Here is a 26804-nt window from a genome sequence, read left to right on the forward strand (position 1 = left end):
CTGACTACAGAGGAATGTATAGACCTGACTACAGAGGAATGTATAGACCTGACTACAGAGAAGGAATGTATAGACCTGACTACAGAGGAATGTATAGACCTGACTACAGAGGAATGTATAGACCTGACTACAGAGGAATGTATAGACCTGACTACAGAGGAATGTATAGACCTGACTACAGAGGAATGTATAGACCTGACTACAGAGGAATGTATAGACCTGACTACAGAGGAATGTATAGACCTGACTACAGAGGAATGTATAGACCTGACTACAGAGGAATGTATAGACCTGACTACAGAGGAATGTATAGACCTGACTACAGAGGAATGTATAGACCTGACTACAGAGGAATGTATAGACCTGACTACAGAGGAATGTATAGACCTGACTACAGAGGAATGTATAGACCTGACTACAGAGGAATGTATAGACCTGACTACAGAGGAATGTATAGACCTGACTACAGAGGAATGTATAGACCTGACTACAGAGGAATGTATAGACCTGACTACAGAGGAATGTATAGAGGAATGTATAGACCTGACTACAGAGGAATGTATAGACCTGACTACAGAGGAATGTATAGACCTGACTACAGAGGAATGTATAGACCTGACTACAGAGGAATGTATAGACCTGACTACAGAGGAATGTATAGACCTGACTACAGAGGAATGTATAGACCTGACTACAGAGGAATGTATAGACCTGACTACAGAGGAATGTATAGACCTGACTACAGAGGAATGTATAGACCTGACTACAGAGGAATGTATAGACCTGACTACAGAGGAATGTATAGACCTGACTACAGAAGAACAGAGGAATGTATAGACCTGACTACAGAGGAATGTATAGACCTGACTACAGAGGAATGTATAGACCTGACTACAGAGGAATGTATAGACCTGACTACAGAGGAATGTATAGACCTGACTACAGAGGAATGTATAGACCTGACTACAGAGGAATGTATAGACCTGACTACAGAGGAATGTATAGACCTGACTACAGAGAATGTATAGACCTGACTACAGAGGAATGTATAGACCTGACTACAGAGGAATGTATAGACCTGACTACAGAGGAATGTATAGACCTGACTACAGAGGAATGTATAGACCTGACTACAGAGGAATGTATAGACCTGACTACAGAGGAACAGAGGAATGTATAGACCTGACTACAGAGGAATGTATAGACCTGAACAGAGGAATGTATAGACCTGACTACAGAGGAATGTATAGACCTGACTACAGTAGAACAGAGGAATGTATAGACCTGACTACAGAGGAATGTATAGAGAACAGAGGAATGTATAGACCTGACTACAGAGGAATGTATAGACCTGACTACAGAGGAATGTATAGACCTGACTACAGAGGAATGTATAGACCTGACTACAGAGGAATGTATAGACCTGACTAGAACAGAGGAATGTATAGACCTGACTACTGACTACAGAGGAATGTATAGACCTGACTACAGAGGAATGTATAGACCTGACTACAGAGGAATGTATAGACCTGACTACAGTAGAACAGAGGAATGTATAGACCTGACTACAGTAGAACAGAGGAATGTATAGACCTGACTACAGTAGAACAGAGGAATGTATAGACCTGACTACAGAGGAATGTATAGACCTGACTACAGAGGAATGTATAGACCTGACTACAGAGGAATGTATAGACCTGACTACAGAGGAATGTATAGACCTGACTACAGAGGAATGTATAGACCTGACTACAGAGGAATGTATAGACCTGACTACAGAGGAATGTATAGACCTGACTACAGAGGAATGTATAGACCTGACTACAGAGGAATGTATAGACCTGACTACAGAGGAATGTATAGACCTGACTACAGAGGAATGTATAGACCTGACTACAGAGGAATGTATAGACCTGACTACAGAGGAATGTATAGACCTGACTACAGAGGAATGTATAGACCTGACTACAGAGGAAGGAATGTATAGACCTGACTACAGAGGAATATATAGACCTGACTACAGAGGAATATATAGACCTGACTACAGAGGAATATATAGACCTGACTACAGAGGAATGTATAGACCTGACTACAGTAGAACAGAGGAATGTATAGACCTGACTACAGTAGAACAGAGGAATGTATAGACCTGACTACAGTAGAACAGAGGAATGTATAGACCTGACTACAGAGGAATGTATAGACCTGACTACAGAGGAATGTATAGACCTGACTAGACCTGAACAGAGGAATGTATAGACCTGACTACAGAGGAATGTATAGACCTGACTACAGAGGAATGTATAGACCTGACTACAGAGGAATGTATAGACCTGACTACAGAGGAATGTATAGACCTGACTACAGTAGAACAGAGGAATGTATAGACCTGACTACAGTAGAACAGAGGAATGTATAGACCTGACTACAGAGGAATGTATAGACCTGACTACAGAGGAATGTATAGACCTGACTACAGAGGAATGTATAGACCTGACTACAGAGGAATGTATAGACCTGACTACAGAGGAATGTATAGACCTGACTACAGAGGAATGTATAGACCTGACTACAGTAGAACAGAGGAATGTATAGACCTGACTACAGTAGAACAGAGGAATGTATAGACCTGACTACAGAGGAATGTATAGACCTGACTACAGAGGAATGTATAGACCTGACTACAGAGGAATGTATAGACCTGACTACACTACAGAGGAATGTATAGACCTGACTACAGAGGAATGTATAGACCTGACTACAGTAGAACAGAGGAATGTATAGACCTGACTACAGTAGAACAGAGGAATGTATAGACCTGACTACAGTAGAACAGAGGAATGTATAGACCTGACTACAGTAGAACAGAGGAATGTATAGACCTGACTACAGAGGAATGTATAGACCTGACTACAGAGGAATGTATAGACCTGACTACAGAGGAATGTATAGACCTGACTACAGAGGAATGTATAGACCTGACTACAGAGGAATGTATAGACCTGACTACAGAGGAATGTATAGACCTGACTACAGTAGAGGAATGTATAGACCTGACTACAGAGGAATGTATAGACCTGACTACAGAGGAATGTATAGACCTGACTACAGAGGAATGTATAGACCTGACTACAGAGGAATGTATAGACCTGACTACAGAGGAATGTATAGACCTGACTACAGAGGAATGTATAGACCTGACTACAGAGGAATGTATAGACCTGACTACAGAGGAATGTATAGACCTGACTACAGAGGAATGTATAGACCTGACTACAGAGGAATGTATAGACCTGACTACAGAGGAATGTATAGACCTGACTACAGAGGAATGTATAGACCTGACTACAGAGGAATGTATAGACCTGACTACAGAGGAATGTATAGACCTGACTACAGAGGAATGTATAGACCTGACTACAGAGGAATGTATAGACCTGACTACAGAGGAATGTATAGACCTGACTACAGAGGAATGTATAGACCTGACTACAGAGGAATGTATAGACCTGACTACAGAGGAAGTAGAGAACAGAGGAATGTATAGACCTGACTACAGAGGAATGTATAGACCTGACTACAGAGGAATGTATAGACCTGACTACAGAGGAATGTATAGACCTGACTACTAGAGAACAGAGGAATGTATAGACCTGACTACAGAGGAATGTATAGACCTGACTACAGAGGAATGTATAGACCTGACTACAGAGGAATGTATAGACCTGACTACAGAGGAATGTATAGACCTGACTACAGAGGAATGTATAGACCTGACTACAGAGGAATGTATAGACCTGACTACAGAGGAATGTATAGACCTGACTACAGAGGAATGTATAGACCTGACTACAGAGGAATGTATAGACCTGACTACAGAGGAATGTATAGACCTGACTACAGTAGAGAACAGAGGAATGTATAGACCTGACAGTAGAACAGAGGAATGTATAGACCTGACTACAGAGGAATGTATAGACCTGACTACAGAGGAATGTATAGACCTGACTACAGAGGAATGTATAGACCTGACTACAGAGGAATGTATAGACCTGACTACAGAGGAATGTATAGACCTGACTACAGAGGAATGTATAGACCTGACTACAGAGGAATGTATAGACCTGACTACAGAGGAATGTATAGACCTGACTACAGAGGAATGTATAGACCTGACTACAGAGGAATGTATAGACCTGACTACAGAGGAATGTATAGACCTGACTACAGAGGAATGTATAGACCTGACTACAGAGGAATGTATAGACCTGACTACAGAGGAATGTATAGACCTGACTACAGAGGAATGTATAGACCTGACTACAGAGGAATGTATAGACCTGACTACAGTAGAACAGAGGAATGTATAGACCTGACTACAGAGGAATGTATAGACCTGACTAGAACAGAGGAATGTATAGACCTGACTAGAACAGAGGAATGTATAGACCTGACTACAGAGGAATGTATAGACCTGACTACAGAGGAAGTAGAACAGAGGAATGTATAGACCTGACTACAGAGGAATGTATAGAACAGAGGAATGTAGACCTGACTACAGAGGAATAGACCTGACTACAGAGGAATGTATAGACCTGACTACAGAGGAATGTATAGACCTGACTACAGTAGAACAGAGGAATGTATAGACCTGACTACAGAGGAATGTATAGACCTGACTACAGAGGAATGTATAGACCTGACTAGAACAGAGGAATGTATAGACCTGACTACAGTAGAACAGAGGAATGTATAGACCTGACTACAGAGGAATGTATAGACCTGACTAGAACAGAGGAATGTATAGACCTGACTACTGACTACAGAGGAATGTATAGACCTGACTACAGAGGAATGTATAGACCTGACTACAGAGGAATGTATAGACCTGACTACAGTAGAACAGAGGAATGTATAGACCTGACTAGAACAGAGGAATGTATAGACCTGACTACAGAGGAATGTATAGACCTGACTACAGAGGAATGTATAGACCTGACTACAGAGGAATGTATAGACCTGACTACAGAGGAATGTATAGACCTGACTACAGAGGAATGTATAGACCTGACTAGAACAGAGGAATGTATAGACCTGACTACAGTAGAACAGAGGAATGTATAGACCTGTAGAACAGAGGAATGTATAGACCTGACTAGAACAGAGGAATGTATAGACCTGACTACAGTAGAACAGAGGAATGTATAGACCTGACTACAGAGGAATGTATAGACCTGACTACAGAGGAATGTATAGACCTGACTACAGTAGAACAGAGGAATGTATAGACCTGACTACAGAGGAATGTATAGACCTGACTACAGTAGAACAGAGGAATGTATAGACCTGACTACAGTAGAACAGAGGAATGTATAGACCTGACTACAGAGGAATGTATAGACCTGACTACAGAGGAATGTATAGACCTGACTACAGAGGAATGTATAGACCTGACTACAGTAGAACAGAGGAATGTATAGACCTGACTACAGAGGAATGTATAGACCTGACTACAGTAGAACAGAGGAATGTATAGACCTGACTACAGAGGAATGTATAGACCTGACTACAGAGGAATGTATAGACCTGACTACAGAGGAATGTATAGACCTGACTACAGTAGAACAGAGGAATGTATAGACCTGACTACAGAGGAATGTATAGACCTGACTACAGAGGAATGTATAGACCTGACTACAGAGGAATGTATAGACCTGACTACAGAGGAATGTATAGACCTGAACAGAGGAATGTATAGACCTGACTACAGAGGAATGTATAGACCTGACTACAGAGGAATGTATAGACCTGACTACAGAGGAATGTATAGACCTGACTACAGAGGAATGTATAGACCTGACTACAGAGGAATGTATAGACCTGACTACAGAGGAATGTATAGACCTGACTACAGAGGAATGTATAGACCTGACTACAGAGGAATGTATAGACCTGACTACAGAGGAATGTATAGACCTGACTACAGAGGAATGTATAGACCTGACTACAGAGGAATGTATAGACCTGACTACAGGAATGTATAGACCTGACTACAGAGGAATGTATAGACCTGAGAACAGAGGAATGTATAGACCTGACTACAGAGGAATGTATAGACCTGACTACAGAGGAATGTATAGACCTGACTACAGAGGAATGTATAGACCTGACTACAGAGGAATGTATAGACCTGACTACAGAGGAATGTATAGACCTGACTACAGAGGAATGTATAGACCTGACTACAGAGGAATGTATAGACCTGACTACAGAGGAATGTATAGACCTGACTACAGAGGAATGTATAGACCTGACTACAGAGGAATGTATAGACCTGACTACAGAGGAATGTATAGACCTGACTACAGAGGAATGTATAGAACAGAGGAATGTATAGACCTGACTACAGAGGAATGTATAGACCTGACTACAGAGGAATGTATAGACCTGACTACAGAGGAATGTATAGACCTGACTACAGAGGAATGTATAGACCTGACTACAGAGGAATGTATAGACCTGACTGACAGTAGAACAGAGGAATGTATAGACCTGACTACAGAGGAATGTATAGACCTGACTACAGAGGAATGTATAGACCTGACTACAGTAGAACAGAGGAATGTATAGACCTGACTACAGAGGAATGTATAGACCTGACTACAGAGGAATGTATAGACCTGACTACAGAGGAATGTATAGACCTGACTACAGAGGAATGTATAGACCTGACTACAGAGGAATGTATAGACCTGACTACAGAGGAATGTATAGACCTGACTACAGAGGAATGTATAGACCTGACTACAGAGAGGAATGTATAGACCTGACTACAGAGGAATGTATAGACCTGACTACAGAGGAATGTATAGACCTGACTACAGTAGAACAGAGGAATGTATAGACCTGACAGTAGAACAGAGGAATGTATAGACCTGACTACAGAGGAATGTATAGACCTGACTACAGAGGAATGTATAGACCTGACTACAGAGGAATGTATAGACCTGACTACAGAGGAATGTATAGACCTGACTACAGAGGAATGTATAGACCTGACTACAGAGGAATGTATAGACCTGACTACAGAGGAATGTATAGACCTGACTACAGAGGAATGTATAGACCTGACTACAGAGGAATGTATAGACCTGACAGTAGAACAGAGGAATGTATAGACCTGACTACAGAGGAATGTATAGACCTGACTACAGAGGAATGTATAGACCTGACTACAGAGGAATGTATAGACCTGACTACAGAGGAATGTATAGACCTGACTACAGAGGAATGTATAGACCTGACTACAGAGGAATGTATAGACCTGACTACAGAGGAATGTATAGACCTGACTACAGAGGAATGTATAGACCTGACTACAGAGGAATGTATAGACCTGACTACAGAGGAATGTATAGACCTGACTACAGAGGAATGTATAGACCTGACTACAGAGGAATGTATAGACCTGACTACAGAGGAATGTATAGACCTGACTACAGAGGAATGTATAGACCTGACTACAGAGGAATGTATAGACCTGACTACAGAGGAATGTATAGACCTGACTACAGAGGAATGTATAGACCTGACTACAGAGGAATGTATAGACCTGACTACAGAGGAATGTATAGACCTGACTACAGAGGAATGTATAGACCTGACTACAGAGGAATGTATAGACCTGACTACAGAGGAATGTATAGACCTGACTACAGAGGAATGTATAGACCTGACTACAGTGGAATGTATAGACCTGACTACAGAGGAATGTATAGACCTGACTACAGAGGAATGTATAGACCTGACTACAGAGGAATGTATAGACCTGACTACAGAGGAATGTATAGACCTGACTACAGAGGAATGTATAGACCTGACTACAGAGGAATGTATAGACCTGACTACAGAGGAATGTATAGACCTGACTACAGTAGAACAGAGGAATGTATAGACCTGACTACAGAGGAATGTATAGTAGAACAGAGGAATGTATAGACCTGACTACAGAGGAATGTATAGACCTGACTACAGAGGAATGTATAGACCTGACTACAGAGGAATGTATAGACCTGACTACAGAGGAATGTATAGACCTGACTACAGAGGAATGTATAGACCTGACTACAGAGGAATGTATAGACCTGACTACAGTAGAACAGAGGAATGTATAGACCTGACTACAGAGGAATGTATAGACCTGACTACAGAGGAATGTATAGACCTGACTACAGAGGAATGTATAGACCTGACTACAGAGGAATGTATAGACCTGACTAGAACAGAGGAATGTATAGACCTGACTACAGTAGAACAGAGGAATGTATAGACCTGACTACAGAGGAATGTATAGACCTGACTACAGAGGAATGTATAGACCTGACTACAGAGGAATGTATAGACCTGACTACAGAGGAATGTATAGACCTGACTACAGAGGAATGTATAGACCTGACTACAGAGGAATGTATAGACCTGACTACAGAGGAATGTATAGACCTGACTACAGTAGAACAGAGGAATGTATAGACCTGACTACAGAGGAATGTATAGACCTGACTACAGTAGAACAGAGGAATGTATAGACCTGACTACAGAGGAATGTATAGACCTGACTACAGAGGAATGTATAGACCTGACTACAGAGGAATGTATAGACCTGACTACAGAGGAATGTATAGACCTGACTACAGAGGAATGTATAGACCTGACTACAGTAGAACAGAGGAATGTATAGACCTGACTACAGAGGAATGTATAGACCTGACTACAGAGGAATGTATAGACCTGACTACAGTAGAACAGAGGAATGTATAGACCTGACTACAGAGGAATGTATAGACCTGACTACAGTAGAACAGAGGAATGTATAGACCTGACTACAGAGGAAGTAGAACAGAGGAATGTATAGACCTGACTACAGAGGAATGTATAGACCTGACTACAGAGGAATGTATAGACCTGACTACAGAGGAATGTATAGACCTGACTACAGAGGAATGTATAGACCTGACTACAGAACAGGAATGTATAGACCTGACTACAGTAGAACAGAGGAATGTATAGACCTGACTACAGAGGAATGTATAGACCTGACTACAGTAGAACAGAGGAATGTATAGACCTGACTACAGTAGAACAGAGGAATGTATAGACCTGACTACAGAGGAATGTATAGACCTGACTACAGAGGAATGTATAGACCTGACTACAGAGGAATGTATAGACCTGACTACAGAGGAATGTATAGACCTGACTACAGTAGAACAGAGGAATGTATAGACCTGACTAGAACAGAGGAATGTATAGACCTGACTACAGAGGAATGTATAGACCTGACTACAGAGGAATGTATAGACCTGACTACAGTAGAACAGAGGAATGTATAGACCTGACTAGAACAGAGGAATGTATAGACCTGACTACAGTAGAACAGAGGAATGTATAGACCTGACTAGAACAGAGGAATGTATAGACCTGACTACAGAGGAATGTATAGACCTGACTACAGAGGAATGTATAGACCTGACTACAGAGGAATGTATAGACCTGACTACAGAGGAATGTATAGACCTGACTACAGAGGAATGTATAGACCTGACTACAGAGGAATGTATAGACCTGACTACAGAGGAATGTATAGACCTGACTACAGAGGAATGTATAGACCTGACTACAGAGGAATGTATAGACCTGACTACAGAGGAATGTATAGACCTGACTACAGAGGAATGTATAGACCTGACTACAGAGGAATGTATAGACCTGACTACAGAGGAATGTATAGACCTGACTACAGAGGAATGTATAGACCTGACTACAGAGGAATGTATAGACCTGACTACAGAGGAATGTATAGACCTGACTACAGAGGAATGTATAGACCTGACTACAGAGGAATGTATAGACCTGACTACAGAGGAATGTATAGACCTGACTACAGAGGAATGTATAGACCTGACTACAGAGGAATGTATAGACCTGACTACAGAGGAATGTATAGACCTGACTACAGAGGAATGTATAGACCTGACTACAGAGGAATGTATAGACCTGACTACAGAGGAATGTATAGACCTGACTACAGAGGAATGTATAGACCTGACTACAGAGGAATGTATAGACCTGACTACAGAGGAATGTATAGACCTGACTACAGAGGAATGTATAGACCTGACTACAGAGGAATGTATAGACCTGACTACAGAGGAATGTATAGACCTGACTACAGAGGAATGTATAGACCTGACTACAGAGGAATGTATAGACCTGACTACAGAGGAATGTATAGACCTGACTACAGAGGAATGTATAGACCTGACTACAGAGGAATGTATAGACCTGACTACAGAGGAATGTATAGACCTGACTACAGAGGAATGTATAGACCTGACTACAGAGGAATGTATAGACCTGACTACAGAGGAATGTATAGACCTGACTACAGAGGAATGTATAGACCTGACTACAGAGGAATATATAGACCTGACTACAGAGGAATGTATAGACCTGACTACAGAGGAATGTATAGACCTGACTACAGAGGAATGTATAGACCTGACTACAGAGGAATGTATAGACCTGACTACAGAGGAATGTATAGACCTGACTACAGAGGAATGTATAGACCTGACTACAGAGGAATGTATAGACCTGACTACAGTAGAACAGAGGAATGTATAGACCTGACTACAGAGGAATGTATAGACCTGACTACAGTAGAACAGAGGAATGTATAGACCTGACTACAGAGGAATGTATAGACCTGACTACAGAGGAAGTATAGAACAGAGGAATGTATAGACCTGACTACAGTAGAACAGAGGAATGTATAGACCTGACTACAGTAGAACAGAGGAATGTATAGACCTGACAGTAGAACAGAGGAATGTATAGACCTGACTACAGTAGAACAGAGGAATGTATAGACCTGACTACAGAGGAATGTATAGACCTGACTACAGTAGAACAGAGGAATGTATAGACCTGACTACAGTAGAACAGAGGAATGTATAGACCTGACTACAGTAGAACAGAGGAATGTATAGACCTGACTACAGTAGAACAGAGGAATGTATAGACCTGACTACAGAGGAATGTATAGACCTGACTACAGAGGAATGTATAGACCTGACTACAGAGGAATGTATAGACCTGACTACAGAGGAATGTATAGACCTGACTACAGAGGAATGTATAGACCTGACTACAGAGGAATGTATAGACCTGACTACAGAGGAATGTATAGACCTGACTACAGAGGAATATATAGACCTGACTACAGAGGAATATATAGACCTGACTACAGAGGAATGTATAGACCTGACTACAGAGGAATATATAGACCTGACTACAGAGGAATATATAGACCTGACTACAGAGGAATGTATAGACCTGACTACAGTAGAACAGAGGAATGTATAGACCTGACTACAGAGGAATGTATAGACCTGACTACAGAGGAATGTATAGACCTGACTACAGAGGAATGTATAGACCTGACTACAGTAGAACAGAGGAATGTATAGACCTGACTACAGAGGAATGTATAGACCCGACTACAGTAGAACAGAGGAATGTATAGACCCGACTACAGTAGAACAGAGGAATGTATAGACCTGACTACAGTAGAACAGAGGAATGTATAGACCTGACTACAGAGGAATGTATAGACCTGACTACAGAGGAATGTATAGACCTGACTACAGAGGAATGTATAGACCTGACTACAGAGGAATGTATAGACCTGACTACAGAGGAATGTATAGACCTGACTACAGAGGAATGTATAGACCTGACTACAGAGGAATGTATAGACCTGACTACAGAGGAATGTATAGACCTGACTACAGAGGAATGTATAGACCTGACTACAGAGGAATGTATAGACCTGACTACAGAGGAATGTATAGACCTGACTACAGAGGAATGTATAGACCTGACTACAGAGGAATGTATAGACCTGACTACAGAGGAATGTATAGACCTGACAGTAGAACAGAGGAATGTATAGACCTGACTACAGAGGAATGTATAGACCTGACTACAGAGGAATGTATAGACCTGACTACAGAGGAATGTATAGACCTGACTACAGAGGAATGTATAGACCTGACTACAGAGGAATGTATAGACCTGACTACAGAGGAATGTATAGACCTGACTACAGAGGAATGTATAGACCTGACTACAGAGGAATGTATAGACCTGACTACAGAGGAATGAATGACTACAGAGGAATGTATAGACCTGACTACAGAGGAATGTATAGACCTGACTACAGAGGAATGTATAGACCTGACTACAGAGGAATGTATAGACCTGACTACAGAGGAATGTATAGACCTGACTACAGAGGAATGTATAGACCTGACTACAGAGGAATGTATAGACCTGACTACAGAGGAATGTATAGACCTGACTACAGAGGAATGTATAGACCTGACTACAGAGGAATGTATAGACCTGACTACAGTAGAACAGAGGAATGTATAGACCTGACTACAGAGGAATGTATAGACCTGACTACAGAGGAATGTATAGACCTGACTACAGTAGAACAGAGGAATGTATAGACCTGACTACAGAGGAATGTATAGACCTGACTACATAGACCTGTACAGAACAGATGGAGTGAGTGTTGTCTCTCTCTCACACCAACTCTCTCTCTCTCACACACCAACTCTCTCTCTCTCTCTCACACCATCTCTCTCACTCGCTCACTCACTCACAGACCAGGCTGGTGCTCTGACCTCCGGTGGTAGACATGACTCTTCTGCTCTGCCCCAGACACTGCAACAGGAGTTCTCTCTGGTCAACCTGCAGATCAGAAACGTCAACGTGGAGGTGAGCTTATAACTCCTAATGACCTCTCCTATGATAGTCTTATGACTGCTTATAACTCCTAATGACCTCTCCTTTGAAAGTCTTATGACTGCTTGTAACTCCTAATGACCTCTCCTATGATAGTCTTATGACTGCTTATAACTCCTAATGACCTCTCCTATGATAGTCTTATGACTGCTTATAACTCCTAATGACTTTTCCTTTGATAGTCTTATGACTGCTTATAACTCCTAATGACCTCTCCTATGATAGTCTTATGACTGCTTATAACTCCTAATGACCTCTCCTATGAAAGTCTTATGACTGCTTGTAACTCCTAATGACGTGTCCTATGATAGTCTTATCACTGCTTATAACTCCTGATGATGCTATGTCACTCCCCGTATGACAATTTATAACTCATCATGACATGCTATGTCAATGATTTAAAACGGGTTATGACTCCTAATGACATCTGCTGTGTCAGTCTAACGATATCTAATGACGTTGTTATGTAGGCTTTATGACAGTGTAGCTAGACGGACCCCTGCACCCTTCATACCGTTACAATGGCTTTATTATGGTCTGTTCAACAGAACTACATCTCCCTTTATTATGGTCTGTTCAATAGAACTACATCTCCCTTTATTATGGTCTGTTCAATAGAACTACATCTCCCTTTATTATGGTGGTCTGTTCTATAGAACTACATCTCCCTTTATTATGGTCTGTTCAACAGAACTACATCTCCCTTTATTATGGTCTGTTCAACAGAACTACATCTCCCTTTATTATGGTGGTCTGTTCAACAGAACTACATCTCCTTCATTATGGTGGTCTGTTCTATAGAACTACATCTCCCTTTATTATGGACTGTTCAATAGAACTACATCTCCCTTCATTATGGTGGTCTGTTCTATAGAACTACATCTCCCTTTATTATGGTGGTCTGTTCAACAGAACTACATCTCCCTTTATTATTGTGGTCTGTTCTATAGAACTACATCTCCCTTTATTATTGTGGTCTGTTCTATAGAACTACATCTCCCTTTATTATTGTGGTCTGTTCTATAGAACTACATCTCCCTTTATTATTGTGGTCTGTTCTATAGAACTACATCTCCCTTTATTATGGTGGTCTGTTCAACAGAACTACATCTCCCTTTATTATGGTGGTCTGTTCTATAGAACTACATCTCCATTCATTATGGTGGTCTGTTCTATAGAACTACATCTCCCTTTATTATGGTCTGTTCAATAGAACTACATCTCCCTTCATTATGGTGGTCTGTTCTATAGAACTACATCTCCCTTTATTATGGTGGTCTGTTCTATAGAACTACATCTCCCTTTATTATGGTCTGTTCAACAGAACTACATCTCCCTTTATTATGGTCTGTTCTATAGAACTACATCTCCCTTTATTATGGTCTGTTCAATAGAACTACATCTCCCTTTATTATGGTGGTCTGTCCAATAGAACTACATCTCTCTTCATTATGGTCTGTTCTATAGAACTACATCTCCCTTCATTATGGTCTGTTCAATAGAACTACATCTCCCTTTATTATGGTCTGTTCAATAGAACTACATCTCCCTTTATTATGGTGGTCTGTTCTATAGAACTACATCTCCCTTTATTATTGTGGTCTGTTCTATAGAACTACATCTCCCTTTATTATTATGGTCTGTTCTATAGAACTACATCTCCCTTCATTATGGTGGTCTGTTCTATAGAACTACATCTCCCTTTATTATTGTGGTCTGTTCTATAGAACTACATCTCCCTTTATTATGGTCTGTTCGACGTCTCCAGAACTCTGACACAGTGTCACTTTGTATCCCGACATGTTTCCTGCTTCCCATATGTCTTTGTTCTCCATCTTTACCGATGTGGTTCTGTGGTGTGATTGTTCTCCATCATACCAATGCGGTTCTGTGGTGTGATTGACGTAGAACTGATGTGTTTCTGTGGTGTGATTGTTCTACACCGTACAATGTTTCTGTGGTGTGATTGTTCTCCACGTAGAACTGATGTGTTTCTGTGGTGTGATTGTTCTCCATCATACCAATGCGGTTATGTGGTGTGATTGTTCTACGAGAACTGATGTGGTTCTGTGGTGTGATTGTTCTGGTTCTGTGGTGTGATTGTTCCAATAGAACTGATGTGGTTCTGTGGTGTGATTGTTCTACTTAGAACCGATGTGGTTCTGTGGTGTGATTGTTGTACACTGTGCCAATGTGGTTCTGTGGTGTGATTGTTCTCCGTCGTACCAATGTGGTTCTGTGGTGTGATTGTTCTACGTAGAACTGATGTGGTTCTGTGGTGTGATTGTTCTCATCGTACCAATGTGGTTCTGTGGTGTGATTTTTCTACATCGTACCAATGCGGGTCTGTGGTGTGATTTTTCTACACCGTACCAATGTGGTTCTGTGGTGTGATTGTTCTACACCGTACCAATGCGTTTCTGTGGTGTGATTGTTCTATGTAGAACTGATGTGGTTCTGTGGTGTGATTGTTCTCCATCGTACCAATGCGGTTCTGTGGTGTGATTGTTCTATGTAGAACTGATGTGGTTCTGTGGTGTGATTGTTCTCCATCGTACCAATGCGGTTCTGTGGTGTGATTGTTCTACGTAGAACTGATGTGGTTCTGTGGTGTGATTGTTCTACGTAGAACTGATGTGGTTCTGTGGTGTGATTGTTCTACTTAGAACCGATGTGGTTCTGTGGTGTGATTGTTGTACACTGTACCAATGTGGTTCTGTGGTGTGATTGTTCTCCGTCGTACCAATGCGGTTCTGTGGTGTGATTGTTCTACGTAGAACTGATGTGGTTCTGTGGTGTGATTGTTCTACGTAGAACTGATGTGGTTCTGTGGTGTGATTGTTCTCCATCGTACCAATGTGGTTCTGTGGTGTGATTGTTCTACATCGTACCAATGTGGTTCTGTGGTGTGATTGTTCTACATCGTACCAATGTGGTTCTGTGGTTGTGATTGTTTGGGCCTCCAGATGGATGCAGTGAACCGTAGCTGTGTGGTGTGATTGTTCTACATCCTCCAGATGGATGCAGTGAACCGTAGCTGTGTGGTGTGATTGTTCTACATCCTCCAGATGGATGCAGTGAACCGTAGCTGTGTGGTGTGATTGTTCTACATCCTCCAGATGGATGCAGTGAACCGTAGCTGTGTGGTGTGATTGTTCTACATCCTTCAGATGGATGCAGTGAACCGTAGCTGTGTGGTGTGATTGTTCTACATCCTCCAGATGGATGCAGTGAACCGTAGCTGTGTGGTGTGATTGATCCTCCAGATGGATGCAGTGAACCGTAGCTGTGTGGTGTGATTGTTCTACATCCTCCAGATGGATGCAGTGAACCGTAGCTGTGTGGTGTGATTGTTCTACATCCTCCAGATGGATGCAGTGAACCGTAGCTGTGTGGTGTCAGCCGTGTTCGGGACCAACCAGGTCCACCTGGTGGTGAAGTTCCCTTCCCACTACCCCAACAACGCTGCTCCATCCTTCCAGTTCATCTCCCCGACCACCATCCCCACAGCCATGAGGACCAAGATACAGAAGGTAGTGTGTGTGTGTGTGTGTGTGTGTGTGTGTGTGTGTGTGTGTGTGTGTGTGTGTGTGTGTGTGTGTGTGTGTGTGTGTGTGTGTGTGTGTGTGTGTGTGTGTGTGTGTGTGTGTGTGTGTGTGTGTGTCCCCTACCACCATCCCCACAGCCATGAGGACCAAGATACAGAAGGTAGTGTGTGTGTGTGTGTGTGTCCCCTACCACCATCCCCACAGCCATGAGGACCAAGATACAGAAGGTAGTGTGTGTGTGTGTGTGTGTGTGTCCCCTACCACCATCCCCACAGCCATGAGGACCAAGATACAGAAGGTCTGTGTGTCTGTATCGTGTGTGTGTCTGTATCGTGTGTGTCTGTATCGTGTGTCTGTCTCTCTCTCCTCACAGTTGTATCTCCTCTGTGTAGATCCTGACAGACACGTCACTGCAGAAGGTCAAGAGGAATCAGAACTGTCTGGAGCCCTGTGTTAGACAGCTGGTGTCCTGTCTGGAGTCTTACATGGTGAGACGCATACATTTTAAATACTTTTATTTTTATTTTTAATCCAATCGTTCAACAACATAGTACCGTCAAAGCTAAGGAACCTGGGACTAAACACCTCCCTCTGGAACTGGATCCTGGACTTCCTGACGGGCCGCCCCCAGGTGGTAAGGGTAGGTAACAACACATCCGCCACGCTGATCCTCAACACAGGGGCGCCTCAGGGGTGCGTGCTCAGTCCCCTCCTGTACTCCCTGTTCACCCACAACTACATGGTCAGGCACGACTCCAACACCATCATTAAGTTTGCAGACGACACCACAGTGGTAGGCCTGATCACCGACGACGACGACGAGACGGCCTGTAAGTGTAACGGATCTGTTCGTCGTCTGACGACGAGTATGACATATGGGACCGATGCGCAGCGCGGTAAGTGTCCATGTTAATTTATTAACTGAACACACAAAACGAAATAACGAAGTGAATGGAAGAAGCGAAACAGTTCTGCAAGGAGACACTAAACAGAAAACAACAGTTTTTACCCCCAAGCCATTAGACTCCTGAACAGGTCATCAAATGGCTACCCACACTATTTGCATTGTGTCCCCCCTCCAACCCCCCAACCCCTTTTTACGCTTCTGCTACTCTCTGTTTATCATATATGCATAGTCACTTTAACTATACATTCATGTACATATGAACATGCTACCTCAATTGGCCCGACCAACCAGTGCTCCGGCACATTTGCTAACCGGGCTGTCTGCATTGTGCCCCACCAAACCCCTCTTTACGCTACTGCTACTCTCTGTTCATCATATAGTCACTTTAACCCTATCTACATGTACATACTACCTCGATCAGCCTGACTAACCGGTGCCTGTATAGCCCCGCTACTGTATATAGCCTCTCTACTGTATATAGCCTCTCTACTGTATATAGCATCTCTACTGTATAGAGCATCTCTACTGTATAGAGCATCTCTACTGTATATAGCATCTCTACTGTATATAGCCCCTCTACTGTATATAGCCCCTCTACTGTATATAGCCTCTACTGTATATGGCCTCTCTACTGTATATAGCCTCGCTACTGTATATAGCCTCGCTACTGTATATAGCCTCGCTACTGTATATAGCCTCTCTACTGTATATAGCCTCGCTACTGTATATAGCCTCTCTACTGTATATAGCCTCTCTACTGTATATAACCTCTCTACTGTATATAGCCTCTCTACTGTATATAGCCCCTCTACTGTATATAGCCCCTCTACTGTATATAGCCCCTCTACTGTATATAGCCTCGCTACTGTATATAGCCTCGCTACTGTATATAGCCTCTCTACTGTATATAGCCCCTCTACTGTATATAGCCTCGCTACTGTATATAGCCTCGCTACTGTATATAGCCTCGCTACTGTATATAGCCTCGCTACTGTATATAGCCTCTCTACTGTATATAGCCCCGCTACTGTATATAGCCTCGCTACTGTATATAGCCTCTCTACTGTATATAGCCTCGCTACTGTATATAGCCTCGCTACTGTATATAGCCTCGCTACTGTATATAGCCTCTCTACTGTATATAGCCTCTACTGTTTATAGCCTCGCTACTGTATATAGCCTCGCTACTGTATATAGCCTCTCTACTGTATGTAGCCTCTCTACTGTATGTAGCCTCTCTACTGTATATAGCCTCTCTACTGTATGTAGCCTCGCTACTGTATATAGCCTCTCTATTGTATATAGCCTCGCTACTGTATATAGCCTCTCTACTGTATGTAGCTTCTCTACTGTATGTAGCCTCTCTACTGTATGTAGCCTCTCTACTGTATGTAGCCTCTCTACTGTATGTAGCCTCGCTACTGTATGTAGCCTCTCTATTGTATATAGCCTGTCTTTTTACTGTTGTTTTATTTCTTTACTTACCTATTGTTCACCTGATACCTTTTTTTTGCAATATTGGTTAGAGCCTGTAAGTAAGTATTTCACCTGTTGTATTCAGCGCATGTGACAAACTTTGATTTGATTTGATTGCATCACATTCCCAGTGGGTCAAAAGTTTACATACACTCAGTTAGTATTTAGTAGCATTACCTTTAAATTGTTTAACTTGGGTCAAATGGTTCAGGTAGCCTTCCGCAAGTTTCCCACAATAAGTTGGGTCAATTTTGGCCCATTCCTCCTGACAGAGCTGGTGTAACTGAGTCAGGTTTGTAGGCCTCCTTGCTCGCACACACTTTTTCAGTTCTGCCCACGCATGTTCTATAAAATTGAGGTCAGGGCTTTGTGATGGCCACTCCAATACCTTGACTTTGTTGTCCTTAAGCCATTTTGCCACAACTTTGGAAATATGCTTGGGGTCATTGTCCATTTGGGAAGACCCATTTGCGACCAAGCTTTAACTTCCTGACTGATGTCTTGAGATGTTGATTCAATATATCCACGTAATTTTCCATCCTCATGATGCCATCTATTTTGTGAAGTGCACCAGTCCTTCCTGCAGCAAAACACCCCCACAACATGGTGCTGCCACCCCCGTGCTTCACGGTTGGGATGGTGTCCTTCGGCTCGCAAGCATCCCCCTTTTTCTTTCAAAAATAACAATGGTCATTATGGACAATCTGTCAGGGTACAGCCTATTGGCTACTGTCTAAACTGTCAGGGGACAGCCTATTGGCTACTGTCTAAACTGTCAGGGTACAGCCTATTGGCTACTGTCTAACACTGTCAGGGTACAGCCTATTGGCTACTGTCTAAACTGTCAGGGTACAGCCTCAGTTCATTGGAAACGTGCACCAGAAGTTGCACAAAATTCTCACAACTTTCAAGTGTTGCTCAGTGCACCAAAACATTAGATTAGTCTTAGACAGGCCTGCAATCTGAAGGTCTCCTCTAGTCTTAGACAGACCTGCAATCTGAAGGTCTCTTCTAGTCTTAGACAGGCCTGCAATCTGAAGGTCTCTTCTAGTCTTAGACAGGCCTGCAATCTGAAGGTCTCCTCTAGTCTTAGACAGGCCTGCAATCTGAAGGTCTCTTCTAGTCTTAGACAGACCTGCAATATGAAGGCCACTTCTAGTCTTACGAGGGGCTGTCCCAGCGGGATACGAGGGGCTGTCCCAGCAGGATACGAGGGGCTGTCCCAGCAGGATACGAGGGGCTGTCCCAGCAGGATACGAGGGGCTGTCCCAGCAGGATACGAGGGGCTGTCCCAGTAGGATACGAGTGTCTGATACGAGGGGCTGATACGAGGGGCTGTCCCAGGAGGTATACGAGGGGCTGTCCCAGCGGTATACGAGGGGCTGTCCCAGCGGTATACGAGGGGCTGTCCCAGCGGTATACGAGGGGCTGTCCCAGCGGTATACGAGGGGCTGTCCCAGCGGTATACGAGGGGCTGTCCCAGCGGTATACGAGGGGCTGTCCCAGCGGTATACGAGGGGCTGTCCCAGCGGGACACGAGGGGCTGTCCCAGCGGGACACGAGGGGCTGTCCCAGCGGGACACGAGGGGCTGTCCCAGCGGGACACGAGGGGCTGTCCCAGCGGGACACGAGGGGCTGTCCCAGCGGGACACGAGGGGCTGTCCCAGCGGGATACGAGGGACTGTCCCATCAGGATACGAGGGGCTGGCCCATAACAGTATGTATTTTCTGTTCTCGCTCCATAGACCCAGGAGGATGGTAGTGCTGCCAACCCGTATGTCCTGTCTAACCCCGTGACCCCTGCTCTGCCAGCCTTCCCCCGGGTCACCAACACCTACGGCTCCTACCAGGATGCCAATATCCCCTTCCCTCGTACCTCCGGGGCTCGCTTCTGTGGCACCGGCTGCTTGGTGTACTTCACAAGACCCATCACTATGCATCGCTCGGTACCACCCACTGAACCCACACCCAGGTACACTTTATACTGCTGCACTCATTCATGTGTGTGTGTTGACTTGTTGTGTGTATGTGTTAACCTGCCTCTGTGTGTCCCCCAGGTCCCTGTCTCCGTACCACAGTGGGGTCCTTGTTAACCTGCCTCTGTGTGTCCCCCAGGTCCCTGTCTCCGTACCACAGTGGGGTCCTTGTTAACCTGCCTCTTTGGGTCCCCAGGTCCCTGCCTCCGTACCACAGTGGGGTCCTTGTTAACCTGCCTCTATGTGTCCCCCAGGTCCCTGTCGGCCCTGTCGCCGTACCACGGTGGGGTCCTTGTTAACCTGCCTCTGTGTCCCCAGGTCCCTGTCTGCGTACCACGGTGGGGTCCTTGTTAACCTGTCTCTGTGTGTCCCCAGGTCCCTGTCCCCGTACCACGGTGGGGTCCTTGTTAACCTGCCTCTGTGTCCCCCAGGTCCCTGTCTCCGTACCACGGTGGGGTCCTTGTTAACCTGCCTCTGTGTGTCCCCAGGTCCCTGTCTCCGTACCACAGTGGGGTCCTTGTTAACCTGCCTCTGTGTGTCCCCAGGTCCCTATCTCCATACCACGGTGGGGTCCTTGTTAACCTGCCTCTTTGGGTCCCCAGGTCCCTGTCTCCGTACCACAGTGGGGTCCTTGTTAACCTGTCTCTGTGTGTCCCCAGGTCCCTGTCTCCGTACCACGGTGGGGTCCTTGTTAACCTGCCTCTGTGTCCCCCAGGTCCCTGTCTCCGTACCACGGTGGGGTCCTTGTTAACCTGCCTCTGTGTCCCCAGGTCCCTGTCTCCGTACCACAGTGGGGTCCTTGTTAACCTGCCTCTTGTGTGTCCCCCAGGTCCCTGTCTCCGTACCACAGTGGGGTCCTTGTTAACCTGTCTCTGTGTGTCCCCAGGTCCCTGTCTCCGTACCACAGTGGGGTCCTTGTTAACCTGTCTCTGTGTGTCCCCAGGTCCCTGTCTCCATACCACGGTGGGGTCCTTGTTAACCTGCCTCTTTGGGTCCCCAGGTCCCTGTCTCCGTACCACAGTGGGGTCCTTGTTAACCTGTCTCTGTGTGTCCCCAGGTCCCTGTCTCCGTACCACGGTGGGGTCCTTGTTAACCTGCCTCTGTGTCCCCCAGGTCCCTGTCTCCGTACCACGGTGGGGTCCTTGTTAACCTGCCTCTGTGTCCCCAGGTCCCTGTCTCCGTACCACAGTGGGGTCCTTGTTAACCTGCCTCTTGTGTGTCCCCCAGGTCCCTGTCTCCGTACCACAGTGGGGTCTTTGTTAACCTGTCTCTGTGTGTCCCCAGGTCCCTGTCTCCGTACCACAGTGGGGTCCTTGTTAACCTGTCTCTGTGTGTCCCCAGGTCCCTGTCTCCGTACCACAGTGGGGTCCTTGTTAACCTGCCTCTTTGGGTCCCCAGGTCCCTGCCTCCGTACCACAGTGGGGTCCTTGTTAACCTGCCTCTATGTGTCCCCCAGGTCCCTGTCGGCCCTGTCGCCGTACCACGGTGGGGTCCTTGTTAACCTGCCTCTGTGTCCCCAGGTCCCTGTCTGCGTACCACGGTGGGGTCCTTGTTAACCTGTCTCTGTGTGTCCCCAGGTCCCTGTCCCCGTACCACGGTGGGGTCCTTGTTAACCTGCCTCTGTGTCCCCCAGGTCCCTGTCTCCGTACCACGGTGGGGTCCTTGTTAACCTGCCTCTGTGTGTCCCCAGGTCCCTGTCTCCGTACCACAGTGGGGTCCTTGTTAACCTGCCTCTGTGTGTCCCCAGGTCCCTATCTCCATACCACGGTGGGGTCCTTGTTAACCTGCCTCTTTGGGTCCCCAGGTCCCTGTCTCCGTACCACAGTGGGGTCCTTGTTAACCTGTCTCTGTGTGTCCCCAGGTCCCTGTCTCCGTACCACGGTGGGGTCCTTGTTAACCTGCCTCTGTGTCCCCCAGGTCCCTGTCTCCGTACCACGGTGGGGTCCTTGTTAACCTGCCTCTGTGTCCCCAGGTCCCTGTCTCCGTACCACAGTGGGGTCCTTGTTAACCTGCCTCTTGTGTGTCCCCCAGGTCCCTGTCTCCGTACCACAGTGGGGTCCTTGTTAACCTGTCTCTGTGTGTCCCCAGGTCCCTGTCTCCGTACCACAGTGGGGTCCTTGTTAACCTGTCTCTGTGTGTCCCCAGGTCCCTGTCTCCATACCACGGTGGGGTCCTTGTTAACCTGCCTCTTTGGGTCCCCAGGTCCCTGTCTCCGTACCACAGTGGGGTCCTTGTTAACCTGTCTCTGTGTGTCCCCAGGTCCCTGTCTCCGTACCACGGTGGGGTCCTTGTTAACCTGCCTCTGTGTCCCCCAGGTCCCTGTCTCCGTACCACGGTGGGGTCCTTGTTAACCTGCCTCTGTGTCCCCAGGTCCCTGTCTCCGTACCACAGTGGGGTCCTTGTTAACCTGCCTCTTGTGTGTCCCCCAGGTCCCTGTCTCCGTACCACAGTGGGGTCTTTGTTAACCTGTCTCTGTGTGTCCCCAGGTCCCTGTCTCCGTACCACAGTGGGGTCCTTGTTAACCTGTCTCTGTGTGTCCCCAGGTCCCTGTCTCCGTACCACAGTGGGGTCCTTGTTAACCTGTCTCTGTGTGTCCCCAGGTCCCTGTCTCCGTACCACAGTGGGGTCCTTGTTAACCTGCCTCTATGTGTCCCCCAGGTCCCTGTGTCCGTACCACAGTGGGGTCCTTGTTAACCTGCCTCTATGTGTCCCCAGGTCCCTGTCAGCCCTGTCTGCGTACCACAGTGGGGTCCTTGTTAACCTGCCTCTATGTGTCCCCCAGGTCCCTGTCGGCCCTGTCTGCGTACCACAGTGGGGTCCTTGTTAACCTGCCTCTATGTGTCCCCCAGGTCCCTGTGTCCGTACCACAGTGGGGTCCTTGTTAACCTGCCTCTATGTGTCCCCAGGTCCCTGTCAGCCCTGTCTGCGTACCACAGTGGGGTCCTTGTTAACCTGCCTCTATGTGTCCCCCAGGTCCCTGTCAGCCCTGTCTGCGTACCACAGTGGGGTCCTGACTCCCATGAAGATGCGTAGTGAGTCTCAGAGCTCTCTGAGGCTGTACAGTGGCAGCCCCACCCACACGGACAAGGACCATGTCTCCATATCATCATTCTACTACAAAGAACGGGTGAGACACACACTGGGGAGCGTAGGACACGCACTGGGGAGCGTAGGACACGCACTGGGGAGCGTAGGACACACGCACTGGGGAGCGTAGGACACACGCACTGGGGAGCGAAGGACACGCACTGGGGAGCGTAGGACACACGCACTGGGGAGCGAAGGACACGCACTGGGGAGCGAAGGACACGCACTGGGGAGCGTAGGACACGCACTGGGGAGCGTAGGACACGCACTGGGGAGCGTAGAACACGCACTGGGGAGCGTAGGACACGCACTGGGGAGCGTAGGACACGCACTGGGGAGCGTAGGACACGCACTGGGGAGCGTAGGACACGCACTGGGGAGCGTAGGACACGCACTGGGGAGCGTAGGACACACTGGGGAGCGTAGGACACACACTGGGGAGCGTAGGACACACTGGGGAGCGTAGGACACACACAACACACACTGGGGAGCGAAGGACACACACTGGGGAGCGTAGGACACACACTGGGGAGCGTAGGACACACACTGGGGAGCGTAGGACACACACAACACACACTGGGGAGCGAAGGACACACACAACACACACTGGGGAGCGTAGGACATGCACTGGGGAGCGTAGGACACGCACTGGGGAGCGTAGGACACGCACTGGGGAGCGTAGGACACACACTGGGGAGCGTAGGACACACACTGGGGAGCGTAGGACACACACAACACACACTGGGGAGCGAAGGACACACACAACACACACTGGGGAGCGAAGGACACACACAACACACACTGGGGAGCGTAGGACACACACTGGGGAGCGTAGGACACACACTGGGGAGCGAAGGACACACACTGGGGAGCGTAGGACACACACTGGGGAGCGAAGGACACACACTGGGGAGCGAAGGACACACACTGGGGAGCGTAGGACACACTGGGGAGCGTAGGACACACACTGGGGAGCGTAGGACACGCACTGGGGAGCGTGGGACACGCACTGGGGAGCGTGGGACACGCACTGGGGAGCGTGGGACACGCACTGGGGAGCGTGGGACACGCACTGGGGAGCGTGGGACACGCACTGGGGAGCGTGGGACACGCACTGGGGAGCGTGGGACACGCACTGGGGAGCGTGGGACACGCACTGGGGAGCGTGGGACACGCACTGGGGAGCGTGGGACACGCACTGGGGAGCGTGGGACACGCACGAGGGGGGAGCGTGGGACACGCACTGGGAGCGTGGGACACGCACTGGGGAGCGAGGGACACGCACTGGGGAGCGTGGGACACGCACTGGGGAGCGAGGGACACGCACTGGGGAGCGAGGGACACGCACTGGGGAGCGAGGGACACGCACTGGGGAGCGAGGGACACGCACTGGGGAGCGAGGGACACGCACTGGGGAGCGAGGGACACACACTGGGGAGCGAGGGACACACACTGGGGAGCGAGGGACACACACTGGGGAGCGTGGGACACACTGGGGAGCGAAGGACACACTGGGGAGCGTAGGACACACTGGGGAGCGAAGGACACACTGGGGAGCGTAGGACACACACTGGGGAGCGTAGGACACACACAACACACTGGGGAGCGAAGGACACACACTGGGGAGCGTAGGACACACACAACACACACTGGGTAGCGTAGGACACACACAACACACACTGGGGAGCGTAGGACACACACTGGGGAGCGTAGGACACACACTGGGGAGCGTAGGACACACACTGGGGAGCGTAGGACACACACTGGGTAGCGTAGGACACACACTGGGGAGCGTAGGACACACACTGGGGAGCGTAGGACACACACTGGGGAGCGTAGGACACGCACTGGGGAGCGTAGGACACGCACTGGGGAGCTAGGACACGCACTGGGGAGCGTAGGACACGCACTGGGGAGCGTAGGACACGCACTGGGAGCGAGGACACGCACTGGGGAGCGTAGGACACGCACTGGGGAGCGTAGGACACGCACTGGGGAGCGTAGGACACGCACTGGGGAGCGTAGGACACGCACTGGGGAGCGTAGGACACGCACTGGGGAGCGTAGGACACACACTGGGGAGCGTAGGACACACACTGGGGAGCGTAGGACACACACTGGGGAGCGTAGGACACACTGGGGAGCGTAGGACACACACAACACACACTGGGGAGCGAAGGACACACACTGGGGAGCGTAGGACACACACTGGGGAGCGTAGGACACACACTGGGGAGCGTAGGACACACACAACACACACTGGGGAGCGAAGGACACACACAACACACACTGGGGAGCGTAGGACATGCACTGGGGAGCGTAGGACACGCACTGGGGAGCGTAGGACACGCACTGGGGAGCGTAGGACACACACTGGGGAGCGTAGGACACACACTGGGGAGCGTAGGACACACACAACACACACTGGGGAGCGAAGGACACACACAACACACACTGGGGAGCGAAGGACACACACAACACACACTGGGGAGCGTAGGACACACACTGGGGAGCGTAGGACACACACTGGGGAGCGAAGGACACACACTGGGGAGCGTAGGACACACACTGGGGAGCGAAGGACACACACTGGGGAGCGTAGGACACACTGGGGAGCGTAGGACACACACTGGGGAGCGTAGGACACACACTGGGAAGCGTGGGACACGCACTGGGGAGCGTGGGACACGCACTGGGGAGCGTGGGACACGCACTGGGGAGCGTGGGACACGCACTGGGGAGCGTGGGACACGCACTGGGGAGCGTGGGACACGCACTGGGGAGCGTAGGACACGCACTGGGGAGCGTAGGACACGCACTGGGGAGCGTAGGACACGCACTGGGGAGCGTGGGACACGCACTGGGGAGCGTGGGACACGCACTGGGGAGCGTGGGACACGCACTGGGGAGCGTGGGACACGCACTGGGGAGCGAGGG

The 26804-nt window shown here is 47.4% G+C and overlaps 1 pseudogene; it reads left to right on the forward strand.

Annotated features, from left to right (window-relative positions):
* LOC124021030 overlaps positions 1–26804 on the forward strand; it is an 84422-nt pseudogene that overhangs the window by 27616 nt on the left and 30002 nt on the right.

Source organism: Oncorhynchus gorbuscha, unplaced genomic scaffold, assembly GCF_021184085.1.
Source record: "Oncorhynchus gorbuscha isolate QuinsamMale2020 ecotype Even-year unplaced genomic scaffold, OgorEven_v1.0 Un_scaffold_1027, whole genome shotgun sequence".
Taxonomy (NCBI): Eukaryota; Metazoa; Chordata; class Actinopteri; order Salmoniformes; family Salmonidae; genus Oncorhynchus; species Oncorhynchus gorbuscha.